At 44.3% G+C, this 10,642-nt stretch overlaps 1 non-coding gene across 1 annotated transcript; it reads right to left on the bottom strand.

Annotated features, from left to right (window-relative positions):
• Positions 1 to 871: 871 nt before the first annotated feature.
• trnar-ccu (transfer RNA arginine (anticodon CCU)) lies at positions 872 to 943 on the bottom strand. Its single transcript has one exon. It is a non-coding gene; the product is annotated as a tRNA-Arg (tRNA).
• Positions 944 to 10,642: the final 9,699 nt, after the last annotated feature.

Raw genomic sequence — 10,642 nt, 5'->3', positions numbered from 1 at the left:
GGCAGTTCTCCTTTATTCTGCATCGCCCTTTGGTTTTGACTCCTGAGCTGCACAATTTACACTGAAATTATTTACCGAACTCTGAAGGTTGGATTGGAATAGAGAGATATCAAGGATGGGAAATATTTACATTGTCAGCTTTAGCTTATTCTCTATCTCCTTGTGTCCTTTTCCCCAGTTTTTGAATCTTTCGGGGCCGGGTGAACATTTGATTTACTGCATATGTCCCATACTGAAGCCTTTTCCACATCTCTGGGCGGTCAGACTCGCTCTGTCTGTTTTTGCTGCTCGTGACCATTAACGAGAACAGGCCACGAGTTCAATGTTTATCAGCAAATGGAAGATAATTGGAAAGAATTCTGTGTTACTCCAGACCAGTGACAAAGATGCAATGGATGTTATTCAAAATAAATTCCATTTGACATTTTATGTAAACTTGTTTGCATCTGAAAGCTGGATTTTAAGTGTTACAAAAATGTGTCAAATTAATGACTGACCATGTGACAGCGCACATGGGGATCAAATCCACAGCCTTGTTGTTATCAACACTGCCTCCTGACCAACTGAACTAAGCGGCCTATAGACAGAGCGAGGTATGGGTTTGAGCCGCATGCTGTGCGGTTTGTGTTTTATTTCTCACACTGGGTGACACAGCGATTGGACAAACAATGGACACATCACATCCCTGAAACATTGTTCTGATATAAAACAGTGTGAAATAAGAACTGAGCATGGAAATGGAACGGAACCAGAAATCAGGACTTTAATCTATTAAAGTTGATCTTGAAATTCTACCATGCACGAACATTCCAAGAGAAAGAACTCTCTTCTGAAATAAAATCCAGGAACTTGAGCTGCTGTAAAACATAACTGAGCCTGCTGTGATTTGAACACACAACCTTCTGATCAGGAGTCAGACGCGCTACCGTTGCGCCACAAGCTCGCAGGGAAAGGAAAGTCTTCCATCCCTGGCAGATTTACTTCTTGTTTAGACTCAGTGATTGAAATTAATTCAATCCTCATCTGACCTCCGCTCTGCAAAGGCCTGCCACCCGACCTGAACCCGACGGGACCCGACGACCTGTGTCGGGTTCGGGTCGTGTCGGATCGCTCTTCCGGGTCTGGCTTTTGGGCTCGGGTCAGGTCGGGCCAGGTTCGAGTATTACATTTAACTCTGCTGGGAAGTTGAGTTTAATAAGTGTCAAAAGTTGAAAAGCTAACCTAAGCTGGGAGTCCGGGTCATCAAGGAGGGAAACTCTGAGTCTGCTCAGTGAGCAAGGGAGCATCTCGATGATGTCATTGCGCTCATGCTGCAGCTTCCTGCAGATTCGGAATAGGGAGGTAGGTAAAGTGAACATTCTGGTGGTCGGGTAAGGCTCGGGTTAGTTTGGGCGTGGGAATAAATGGAGATACTCGGGCCGGGTCGGGCTCGGGTCCAATGTGGTTCTGTTGGGTTCGGGTCGGGTTTTTTTTCCTGACCTGAGCAGGCCTTTACCGCTCTGTCAGTTCAGTGCCTTATTTAAACTATTACTTGGAGTTCTGTTTTACTGGGTCTCGGCTGTTTAAGTGTTTCCCAGACCCACTACTCTGATTAATCAGACATTTTGCTGCTAACTGCTGCTGCTACAATTGAAATGTAAAAAAAAATTTCCAGTGACCTGCAACCAATGGGCAAATACATTTCAGAAAGTTAAAGCTCATTCACCAATCCACAAATGTGTCTTTCTGCTTCTATTTATAAACAACTCCTCTCCACTATGAGAACTATACAATCACTCCAGTTATTTGAAAGCTAGTATAAGATGTTCCAGTTCATCAATTTTAAAACTGCAGCAGGTATTTTCCAGAAAACTTCTCTGTTGGAACCTCAGTCCCATTTGGATTGAAAGTGGACAATTAATGTATTCACTTGTTCATTGTGGACAGGTATCTGACTTCGAATAAATCTCATTAACTTTCAATGAGGTGGCAGTATTTCTGTGCTCCCATTTTACACAGTCTGTCCTGTTCATGCACCATGTTTTTATTCTCCTCTCCCATTCTCCATAGGATACAGATTACAAGCATCATCAATCGAGCTGTTGAAAAGCATTGGAAGAATCTGGTCACACAGGTATTGAAACATTCATTTTCTGCCATTTTTCAAGTTGGTTGCTTTAAACACAGTACGATGTGCAATCATCTTGAAAAGAGATTCTCTTCAATATCCAATACAAATTGAATTACAATCCTGACAGACAAACACAGGAGAACAAGTGACTAGTGAACACAAACCTCATGGTGCTCATTTTCATATTTATTGCAGTCATCCGACAAAACAAGTGAAAGAATATTCCAGTGAAATGATTTGGAAAGTAGGTGTGACTTTTGTTGGTGCCTTTCTTTGCTCTGTTGGTGAAACTTTCTTGCACCTGACTCCTGTTCATGTCTCTGTTTCCTCTATTGAATGAGGAAGCAGGTATTTGATCAGAAATCAACTGGATTGTGTACCTTTGAGAGGGGATTTCTGCACCATCAGGGCTGGAAACAGGAGTGAGTGAAAGACAATGTGTAGAGTTTGATTTTGTACAGAGGGAGAGCAAATCTAACAGGACTGTGAGATATTGGCCTGGATTTTACAGCCCCAATAGCGGTGAACTCTGAGACTTTCACTGCTATTGAGGGTCTGAACAGCACTGCAACTGCCGGTACATGCACACACTAACACCAGCATCTGGAAGTTGTCGTGGTGAGAAATGTGCTTCGAAGGAGCCTCTGATCATAATCGCACCAGCCCACTCTTTAAAGTGACAGGGACCTGCAGTTCAGCAATTTGGGCTCATTGCCCACAATGTACCCTGATTTTTACCTGGGTTGGAGTAAAGCCGGTACGAACAGGCTCAGGGCTGCTCGACAAGGACTTTTCTGTTGACACAACAGCTCCACTATTCCAGGAAGACACCGGCAGCAGCAGGGGTCAACTTTCAGAAAGGAGTTCGGACATTTTAAATGTTGTATTTTATTTCTTAATTGGATGTAAGTTTTTAGCATGGCCTCATCAGAGTTCTTAAATTTACATCAGACTTTTTATTAAAAAGATTGAAGTGCTTTTAAAAGATCTCGAAATGTATATGACTTTTTATCAAGATTTACTTGGCTTCTTTGTAAAGACTCTTGAGCAAGATTGAAGTGACTTTTAAAAACTACATCTTATCCTTTAAAATCCTGCTTACATGTAGATGACATTGGAAGATGGCTTCAGAATAACTTAGACTATCTTTCTAACAGGGACTGCAACAGCTTAAGACCTACTTTTCTGCAAAAGCTGGTGAATTACCTTCCGGGAGCGGAGAGGAGCGGAGCAGACCTTTATGGACCGATATGAGGAGAACATTGAGAGCGGAGCCTATAAATCCCCTCGGAGGATCGAGGCCCAGTCTCTTACCTTCCAGGAGTGGAGTGGAGCTCTTCCAGTGTGCTGGAGTTTTGAAAAAAAAGAAGCCAACTGTGACGTCAGAGGAGAGCTGCAAGTTGATTGGTTGGTGAGGCACTGCTGTTCGTGTTGTTCAATATCTTGAAGAAAAGGGCAAAGTGTTTTAGTTGAAAATAAAACCTCTGGTAATCAGGTGAGTACTACTAATGTGTTTTTTTAATTCAGTGTTGCTTATGAAGGACTTTAGATTGTAGTGGGTAGAACAAGGCCCCTAGTGTCATTAGTATTTTTTAATTAAGGGAGTAACTAATTAATCTAAGGGTAAGTCATAGCAGGAGAACTCAGCCCCATGATATGCTCCTCCTGCGCTATGTGGGGATTCAGGAACCCTCCCAGTCTCCATGACGACCATGTGTGCAGGAAGTGTATCCAGCTGCAGCTGCTGGCTACTCGCATTATGGAGCTGGAGCTGCGGGTGGTTTCACTGTGGAGCGTCCGCGAAGCTGAAGACGTCATGGATAGCATGTTTAGTGAGGTGGTCGCACCGCAGGTAATGGATGCACAGGCAGAAAAGGGATGGGTGACCACCAGATGGAATAGTAGGAGCAGGCAGGTAGTGCAGGAGTCCCCTGTGGCCATTCCCCTCTGAAACAGATACACCGCTTTGGTTACTGTTGGGGGGAAGACCTCCCAGGAGAAAAGAGCAACAGCGCGGTCCGTGGCACCACGGAGGGCTCTGCTGCACAGCAGGGGAGGAAAAGGAGTGGAAGAGCTATTGTGATAGGGGATTCTATCATCAGGGGTGCAGATTGGCGTTTCTGTGGCCTCAAACATGACTCCAGGATGGTATGTTGCCTCCCTAATACTAGGGTCAAGGATGTTTCAGAGCAGCTGCAGGACATTCTGAAAGGGGAGGCTGAGCAGCCAGAGATCGTGGTCCACATTGGTACGAACGACATAGGCTGGAAGAGAGATGAAGCTCTGCAAAGTGAATATAGGCAGTTAGGCAGAAGGTTAAAAAGCAGGACCTCTAGAGTTGTAATCTCAGGATTACTCCCTGTGACATGTGCTAGTGCGGGTAGGAATAGGAGGATTAGGCAAATGAATGCGTTGCTGAAGACTGGCGAAGGCGGGAGGGCTTCAGGTACTTGGATCATTGGGATCTCTTCTGCTGCAGAGGTGACCTGTACAAGAGGGACGGGTTGCATCTGAACTGGAAGGGGACCAATATCCTTGGAAGGAGATTCTATAGTAATACACGGGAGGGTTTAAGCTAGTCTTGCAGCGGGGGTGGGACCCAAAGTATTAGTTTCTCCAAGGAGGTAGTTGAGACAAATGGAGAGGTTAAAGCAAGCAAGTCCAGTAGGCAGGCCAGGCAGGAGCAGGGAGCGTGGAAGGTCTGATAGGCTAAACTGCATTTACTTTAATGCAAGTATACTTCCAGGTAAGGCAGATGAACTCAGAGCATGGATCGGTACATGGGATTGTGATATTGTAGCTATTACGGAAACGTGGTTGAGGGATGGGCAGGACTGGCAGCTCAATGTTCCGGGGTACCAATCCTTCCAGCGTGACAGAGGTGGAGGTTAGAGAGGAGGGGGAGTTGCACTATTGATTAGGGAGGACATCAGTACTGAGAGAGGATATCCCGGGGTGAATGTCCAGTGAGGCCATACTGGTAGAACTGAGAAATAAGAAAGGGGTGATCACTTTGATGGGATTATACTATAGGCCCCCCCAATAGTCAGAGGGAAGTGGAGGAGCATATATGTAGGGAAATCACAGATAGGTGTAGGAATTATAGGGTTGTAATAGTAGGTGATTTTAACTTCCCTAATATTGACTGGGGCTGCCTTAGTGCTGAGGGATCACATGGGGAAGAATTTGTTAAGTGTGTCCAGGATAGTTTTCTGAAACTGTATGCGGATGGCCCTACTAGAGAAGGTGCTACACTCGACCTCCTCTTAGGAAATGAGGATGGGCAGGTGGTTGATGTGTCAGTGGGGGAGCACTTTGGGACCCGTGACCATAACTCTATTAGCTTCAAGATAGTTATGAAAAAGGAAAGGACTGGTCCTCAGGTTGAAGTCCTAAATTGGGGGAACGTCAATTTCCATGGCATCAGACAGGAACTCTCAAAAGTTGAATGGGAGAGGCTGTTTACAGGTCAAGGGACGTCTGGCAAGTGGGAGGCTTTTAAAAGTGAGATAGGAAGAGTTCAGGGCCAGCATGTTCCTATTAGATGGAAGGGCAAGTCTGGCAAGTTTAGGGAACCTTGGCTGACGAGGGATTTTGAGGGTCTGGTCAGGACAAAGAAGGAGGCATACGTCAGGTATAGGCAGCTGGGATCGAGCGAGTCCCTCGAGAAGTATAGGGGATGTAGGAGTACACTTAAGAAGGAAATTAGGAGGGCGAAAAGGGGCCATGAGATTTCCCTGGCAGATAAAGGAGAATCCTAAAAGATTCTATACGTATATTAAGAGTAAAAGGGTAGCTAGGGAGAGAGTAGGTCCCCTTAAGGATCAGTGTGGCAATCTATGTGTGAAGCCACGCGAAATGGGCGAGGTCTTAAATGAATATTTCTCGTCTGTACTTACGGTGGAGAAGGTCATGGAAGCTAGTGAGTTCAAGGGAGGGAACAGCGATATCCTGCAGCATATCAACATTACAAAGGAGGAGGTGTTGGAGGTTTTGAAGCGCATTAAGATGGATAAATCCCCAGGGCCTGATCTGATGTATCCTAGGATGCTATGGGAAGCAAGGGAGGAGATTGCTGGGGCACTGGCAGAGATTTTTGTATCATCGTTTGCCACGGGTGAGGTACTGGAAGACTGGAGGATAGCTAATTTGTTAATTCATAAATTAAATAACAAATCATGTCGCCTCTTTCTCTTCTAAACTCTGGCGGAGACAAACCTAGCTTGTCCAATCTTTCCTCGTCAGACAGCCCACCCATTCCATGTATTAGTCCAGTAAACTTTCTCTGTGCTACCTCCAATGCATTTACATCCTTCCGCAAATAAGGAGACCAGTACTGTACTCAGTACTGCAGAAGAGGTCTCACCAATGTCCTGTATAGCTGAAGCATAACCTCCCTACTATTGTATTCAATTCCCATGGTGATAAATGATAACATTCCATTAGCTTTCCTAATTACGTGCTGGACCTGCATACTAACCTTTTGCAATTTATGCCCTCGGACACCCAGATCCCTCTGCATCTCAGAGCTCTGCAATCTCTCACCATTTAGATAATATGCTTTTTTATTCTTCCTGCCACAGTGGCCAATTTCCGACTTTCCCACATGATACACCATTTGCCAGGTCTTTGCCCAATCACTTAACCTATCTATATCCCTTTGTAGCCCCCTTATGTCCTTTTCACAACTGACATTCCTACCTATCTTTGTGATCAGCAAATTTAGCAACAATACCTTCGGTCCCTTCATCTAAGTCATTTATATAAATTGTAAAAAGTTGAGGCCCCAGCACAGATCCCTGTGGCACATCACTCGTTACTTCTTGCCAACCAGAAAATGACCCATTTATGCTGACTCTCTGTTTCCTGTCAGCTAGCCAATCTTCTATCCATGCCAATATGTTACCCCCGACACCATGAGCTTTTATTTTCTGCAATAACCTTTGATATGGCACCTTATCCTTCTGGAAATCGAAATACAATGCATCCACTGGTTCCCCTTTATCCACAGCACATGTAACTCCCTCAAAGAACTCCAATAAATTGGTTAAACATGATTTCCCTTTCAAAAAACCATGTTGACTCTGCCTGATTACCTTAATTTTTTCTAAATGCCCTGCTATAACATCCTCTGTAATAGCTCCAAACATTTTCCCTAAGACAAATGTTAAGCTAACTGGCCTGTCGTTTCCTGCTTTCTGTCTCCCTCCCTTTTTGAATAAATGAGTTACATTCACTCTTTTCCAATCTAACGGAACCTTCCCGAATCTAGGGAATTTTGGAATATTAAAACCAGCGCATCAACTATCTCACTAGCCAATTCAGGACCTGGCAACTTGTCAACCCGCAGCTCCAAGAATTTGTTTAGTATCACTTCCCAGGTGATTGTAATTTTCCTGAGTTCCTCCCTCCCTTCAATTTCCTGATATACGGCTAATACTGGGATGTTATTTGTATCCTCAATAGTGAAGACCGATGCCAAGTATCTGTTCAATTCATCTGCCATCTCTTAATTATCCATTATTAATTCCCCAGAGATACTTTCTGTAGGAACGACAGTCGCTTTGTTAACTCTTTTCTTTTTAAAATATCTATCGAAACTCTTACTAGTTGTCTTGAAATTCCTTGCGAGCTTTCTCTCATACTCTAATTTTACCTTCCTTATCAATCTTTTAGTAATTCTTTGCTGTTTTTTTTATATTCTGTCCAATCTTCTGACCTGCCTCCCACCTTTGCACAATTATAGGCTTTTTCTTTAAGTTTGGTAGTATCTTTAACTGTTTTCGTGAACCATGGATGGTGAGTCCCACCTTTGGAACTTTTCTTTCTCGTTGAAATGTATCTATTCTGTGTATTCTGAAATATCCCCTGAAATGTCTGCCACTGCATCTCTATTGACTTATCCCTTAACCTAATTTGCCAGTTCACTTTAGCTAGCTCTGCTTTCATGACCTTATAATTGCCCTTATTTAAATTTAAAATACTAGTCTGGGACCCACTCTCCTCTCCCTCAAACGGAATGTAAAATTCAATCATATTATAATTGCTACTACCTAGGGGCACCTGAATTATGAGGTCATTAATTAATCCTATCTCGTTGCACAATGCCAGTTCTAGTATAGCCTGCTCTCTGGTTGGCTCCAGAATGTATTGTTCCAAGAAATTATCCCAAAAACATTCTATGTACTCCTCATCTAGGCTGCCTCTGCCCATCTGAATTTTCCAGTCTATATGTAGATTAAAATCCCCCATAATTATCACAGTACCTTTCTGACAAGCTGCCACTATTTCTTCCTTGATATCCCATCCGACAGTGTGGTTAATGGTAGGTGGCCTGTACACCACTCCCACAAGTGACTTCGTGCATTTTTGATTTCTCATCTCGACACAAACTGCTTCTGCATCCTGATCTCCAGAACTCAGGTCATCCCTCTCTCTTGCGCTAATAACATCAGTAATTAACAGAGCTACCCCGCCACCTTTTCCTAGCTACCTGTCCTTCCAAAATGCCATGTCACCTCCAATATTCACATCCCAATCTCTGTCGCCCTGCAGCCATGTCTCTGTAATGACTATCAGATCGTACTTATTTATTCTATTCGTGCTCCCAGTTCATCTGTTTTGTTTCGAATGCTCCATGCATTCAGATACAGAACATTTAGTTTTGTCCTTTTATTATTTTCGTCACCTCTAGCCTTATCTGTCGATTTACTCTTAGATTTGTACATTCTGTCCCTTCCTGTCCCAGTCTGTTTATCATTTCCCATATTTATACCTTTCTCTCTTGCCTTGTCTCTCCTCCTTGATTCACCATATCTTCCCAAATTTGATCCCTTGCCCCCACTATTCAGTTTAAAACCGTCTCTACGTCCCTCGTTATGTGGCTTACTGGAACACCGGCACCAGCACGGTTCAGATGTAGACCGTCCCAACGGTACAGCCACCTCTTTCCCCAGTACTGGTGCCAATGCCCCATGAACCAGAACCCACTACTACCACACCAGTCTTTCAGCCGCAAATTACTTTCTCTAATCTTATTTGTCCTCGGCTTTGGATTTGCACTTGGCTCAGGTAATAATCCAGAGATGATTAACTTTGAGGTTCTGCTTCTTAATTTGGAGCCTAGTTCCTCATACTGACTTAGCAGAACGTCTATCCTTGTCCTGCCTATGTCGTTGGTACCGACATGGACCACGATGACTGGATCCTCCCCCTCCCATTGTATGTTTCACTCCAGCCCTGAGCAGATGTCCTGAATCCTGGCACCGGCAGGCAACACAGCCGTCTGGACTCTTGCTTTTGCTGCAGAGAACAGAGTCAATCCACCTTACTATACTGTCCCCTACTACCACTACATTCCTTTTTTCTCCCTCTTTGAGCCGCAAACACTTACTGCAGATGTGTTTGCCCTGGATCACACTGGCATCCAGGAGCTCCCACATGCTGCAGCTGTGACACATCACCTGTCCTGTCATCCTTCACGTGTTTCAATTAACTACTTAAATATTTTATTCAATTATTCATTTTATTGCATATTTTATTAAACTTACTACTAGTTTGTTTACTATTTTAAGCGTTAGGTCCAAAATGAACCTTAATCACTGACCAGATGCGCATCAAGCAGGTCGGTTCTTCCAAACCAATCAACTACCTGCTTGCCTGTGATGTCACAGCTTACCAGATCCTCAACAAACAGCTCCTTCCACTGCACCGAAGAAAGAACCAAATACTGTCTCCTCACCCCAGCGGCTCTCTGTTTCCCTGCTCTCACTCTCCATTGTGATGTCACTCCTCGATTTTTTTTCCCCTGCTCTGCTCCTCTCTCTCTCGCTCTGTCTCCGAGTCTGTGCTTTTGGCGCATTTCTTCATTTGTTGTTCCGTTGTGCTCCTCTGTTTCTGATCCAAAATCTGACTCCGGTGGGACTTGAACCCACAATCTTTAAATATCTTCATCGTCATTAATTAGAATTCCAAGACGCTATCCATTGTGCCACAGAGCCTCGCGCATTTTTATCAACATCACTAAGGCCTTTGATCTTGTCAGCAGAGACGGCCTCTTCAAACTGCGATGTAACATGGGCTGCCCTCCTGACCTCTTGGGCATCATCTCTTCTTTCCACGAGAACATGCACAGTTCCATCAGTTACAATGGAGCAACATCAGACGCTTTCAAGATAAGCAGGGCTGCACGCTGGCGCCAACTCTCTTTGGAACAGAGGAACATAGGAGTTAGCTATTCAGCCCGTCGAGCCTGCTGTGTCATTCAATTCGACCATGGCTGATCACCGACCTCAAAGCCCCTTTCCCATGCTCTCCCCATATCCCTTGATGTCATGAGTATCAAGATTTCTATCAATTTCTGTCTTGAACATGCTCAATGATTGAACTGCCGCAGCCCTCTGGGGCACAGTATTCCAATGATTCACCGCCGTCTGAGTGAAGAAATTCCTCCCATCTCAGTTTTAAATGGCCTACTCCTTATTCTGAGATGATGTCCTTTTGTTTTAGACTCACCAACCAGGGCAAACATCC

This window comes from Heterodontus francisci, unplaced genomic scaffold (genome assembly GCF_036365525.1).
Source record: "Heterodontus francisci isolate sHetFra1 unplaced genomic scaffold, sHetFra1.hap1 HAP1_SCAFFOLD_255, whole genome shotgun sequence".
In the NCBI taxonomy this organism is placed as follows: Eukaryota; Metazoa; Chordata; class Chondrichthyes; order Heterodontiformes; family Heterodontidae; genus Heterodontus; species Heterodontus francisci.
Note: the sequence above shows the minus strand (reverse complement) of the source record. Positions and strands in the feature narration are given on the sequence as shown.